We start from the raw sequence: 3,660 nt of genomic DNA, 5'->3' as shown, positions 1-3,660 counted from the left end.
AGTCTTTTCCTGAAATATAACACTGTTGGTTGCAGGTAGGGTCACCAACGTCCAAGTGTTGGCTGGAGATCTCCCACTATTACAACTCAACTCCAAGCAACAGAGATCAGTTCACCTGGAGAAAATGGCCGCTTTGCAAGGTCGACTCTATGGCATTCTACCCCATTGAAGTCCCTCCCTATGCCAAATCCTGCCCAATCCCGCCCAGAGCTGGAAACCCTAGTTGCAGGTGAAATATTACATAGTTGAGCATTCACCCATATTTTTTTTTTAATGGCTTCCTGCTTGTTGAAAATTATCATGTCAGATTGAAAGGTTTTCTACACGCAGCGAGGTGTGCGCTTCTCTGCCCTTTGGCTAAAATCAAGCGCAGTATCTGTTCTTATCAGTTTAATATCTGATACATCCTCTATTGGAGGACTATAATTTAAAAGTGCCATCATGGTGTAGTGGTTAAGAGCGGTGGTTTGGAGTGGTGGACTCTTAATCTGGAGAACCAGGGCCATGTCCGCACTTAACATTTGCAGCGCCAGCTTCCGCGGGCTTGCCTTTCATGTTCCCACTGCAACTCATCCGAAGGATTCCAAGGACGTCTCCAGAGCGCAATTTCGCCGCATTAAGCACATCCGCTTATATGGCGAAGTAAAAAAAAAATAAAACGTCCTCCACACCCGGTGCCTTACAGTGGGAACATGCAATGAGTATTAAATCCACTTCCTGCTGCCAGCCAATCCGCGCACTCCCCCCGCCTCCCTTAGTAATGCTGACCAATCGCCGTCCTTGCTTGGAGCGCCAACTGGGCATGCGTGGGAGTGTGCGGTCTAGGGATTATCAAATGCAGCAGAGAAAGGAGGCGCGGTGGGAACAGGAATTTAAAGGCATTTTGAATACTTGCATACTGGACGCGTGTAACTTGCGAGGTAAGTGGCTAGTGAGTTCATGGGCCAGGTTTGATTCCCCACTCCTCCACATGAACGGCAGACGCTAATCTGGCAAACAGGGTTGGTTTCCCCACTGCTACACATGAAGCCAGCTGGGTGACCTTGGGCTAGTCGCAGCTCTCTTAGAGCTCTCTCAGCCCCACCTACCCCACAGGGTGTCTGTTGTGAGGAGGGGAAGGGAAGGTGATTGTAAGCCGGTTTGATTCTTCCTTAAGTGGTAGAGAAAGTAAGCATCTAAAAACCAACTCTTCTTCTTCTTCTTCTCCTTCTTGTTGTGTGTAGGGTAGCATTCATGCATGCAACTCCCCTGTTTGTAGCTTAAAAGGGTACAACCCAAGAAAAGCTTTATCACTTGATTCTGCTTAATATATAACCTGGTGCTAAGATCCATGTTTGCAAAGGCCTACCCAACACAGCCTAGCTGCAGAATGGCTTGCTTGTTAGGAGGAGCAGATCTACCTTTGTGGAGGGACTTGAACAATTTCCCTTTCGATACAATAAATCCCTTTCAAATTTCAAACCATTATGCCCAGAGAAGGAATTTTAAACCCAACCTGCATGCATAGAGTGGTAATGAAGGTGTAGTATTGGAAGGCATACTAATCGCACACTCTGTGTTAAATCTGCAATCTTGATTTTGACAGATAATCAATGTCTCATTTAGTGCATTAAACTTCCTCTTAGGTAACAATCTGCACACCAGCCCTAATGCTGCTCTGCACTCCTCTAATTTGGAAGCTGTTGAAGCAATCATTAATATTCACTGCAGAAGTTTCCAGATTTCAAAACTTTCTCCAGCTGTTCATAAAGTGAATTCAAGTTACAAATGAAACAGACCTTTTTATCTCTCAAGGGAACAGATCCATAGCTGCATAATGCTGCCTCTTCCATTTACATTGAATGGAGACGATTTTGTGGGTAGAAGAGGTCTGTGTTCAAGCTGGATCGCCTGGTCTGATGCAGCAGCACCATCGATTTGTCCCACCACCCCCTTCCCCCAGGAACTGCCTTCAAGCCTCAAAGGCAATATGGCAAATGAGATTCAATGTGAGTAAGTGTAAAGTGATGCATATTGGGGCAAAAATTCCCAACTTCACATATACACTGATGGGATCTGTGCTGGCAGCAACAGACCAAGAAAGGGATCTCGGGGTGGTAGTGGATAGCTCAATGAAGATGTCAACCCAGTGTGCGGCTGCTGTAAAAAAGGCAAATTCCATGCTGGCCATAATCAGACGAGGAATAGAGAATAAAACTGCTGATATCATACTGCCCTTGTACAAATCTGTGGTGAGACCACACTTGGAATACTGTGTACAGTTCTGGTCACCACACCTAAAAAAGTATTGTCAAAGGCTTTCACGGTCAGAGTTCATTGGTTCTTGTAGGTTATCCGGGCTGTGTGACCGTGGTATTTTCTTTGGTATTTTCTTTCCTGACGTTTCGCCAGCAGCTGTGGCAGGCATCTTCAGAGGAGTAACACTGAAGGACAGTGTCTCTCAGTGTCAAGTGTGTAGGAAGAGTAATATATAGTCAGAAAGGGGTTGGGTTTGAGCTGAATCATTGTCCTGCAAAAATTATCAAACGTAATGTGCTAATCATTGTCCTGTAAGTATCAAGATAATGTGCTAATGAGGGTGTGGTATGTTAATATGGAACCATTGTATCCTGAAGTGATCTGTTAATGTGTGAATCCAAAGCTAATCTGCATGGCTATTGCAGACTGTAGTCTTTGTTAGTCTGGAGGTTTTCAGGACAGGAAGCCAAGCCTTATTCATTTTTAAACTCTCTTCTTTTCTGTTGTGCTGATGTTTATGAATTTCAATGGCTTCTCTGTGAAATCTGACAAAATAGTTGGTAGAATTGTCCAGTCTTTCAGTGTCTTGGAATAAGACCCTGTGTCCTGTTTGTGTCAGTCCATGTTCAGCCATTGCTGATTTCTCAGGTTGGCCCAGTCTGCAGTATCTTTCATGTTCTTTTATCCTTGTTTGTATGCTGCGTTTTGTGGTCCCAATGTAAACTTGTCCACAACTGCAGGGTCTCTTTTGTCTTTTGCTGATGGTAGCATCTGTTGTATTTTCTTGGTGGGTTTAAACATTGTTTGTAGGTTAAGTTTTTTCAAAAGTTTCTCCATCCTATCAGTGACTCCTTTAATAAATGGCAAGAATACCTTTCCTATGGGAGACTGTTTTTCCTGAGTTTTCTGATTTTTGTTTGGTTTAATGGCCCTTCTGATTTCATTTCTGGAATAGCCTAAAAAAGGATATTACAGAGCTTGAGAAGGTGCAGAAAAGAGCAACCAAAATGATTAGGGGACTAGAGCAACTGTCCTATGGGGAGCGGTTAAGACGCTTAGGGCTGTTTAGCTTGGAAAGAAGGAGGCTAAGGGGAAACATGATAGAGGTCTATAAAATTATGCATGGTTTGGAGAATGTGGACAGGGAGAAGTTTTTCTTCCTCTCCCATAATACTAGAACACGGGGTCATCTGCTAAAGCTGGAGGGTGAGAGATTCAAAACTGATAAAAGGAAGTATTTTTTCACACAACGCATAGTTAAATTGTGGAACTCCCTGCCCCAGGATGTGGTGATGGCTGCCAGCTTGGAGGGCTTTAAGAAGGGAGTGGACATATTATTGTCGAAGGCTTTCACGGTCAGAGTTCATTGGTTCTTGTAGGTTATCCGGGCTGTGTAACCGTGGTCTTGGAATTTTCTTTCCT

At 44.1% G+C, this 3,660-nt stretch overlaps 1 pseudogene; it reads left to right on the top strand.

Annotated features, from left to right (window-relative positions):
- The first annotated feature begins 337 nt into the window (after positions 1–337).
- Positions 338–442, top strand: LOC130488519 (U2 spliceosomal RNA; annotated as a pseudogene).
- The last annotated feature ends 3,218 nt before the right edge of the window (positions 443–3,660 follow it).

The sequence above is a fragment of the Euleptes europaea genome, chromosome 16 (genome assembly GCF_029931775.1).
Source record: "Euleptes europaea isolate rEulEur1 chromosome 16, rEulEur1.hap1, whole genome shotgun sequence".
In the NCBI taxonomy this organism is placed as follows: domain Eukaryota; kingdom Metazoa; phylum Chordata; class Lepidosauria; order Squamata; family Sphaerodactylidae; genus Euleptes; species Euleptes europaea.
The sequence above is the reverse complement of the archived record's forward strand: the minus strand, read 5'-3'. Positions and strand labels throughout refer to the sequence as shown.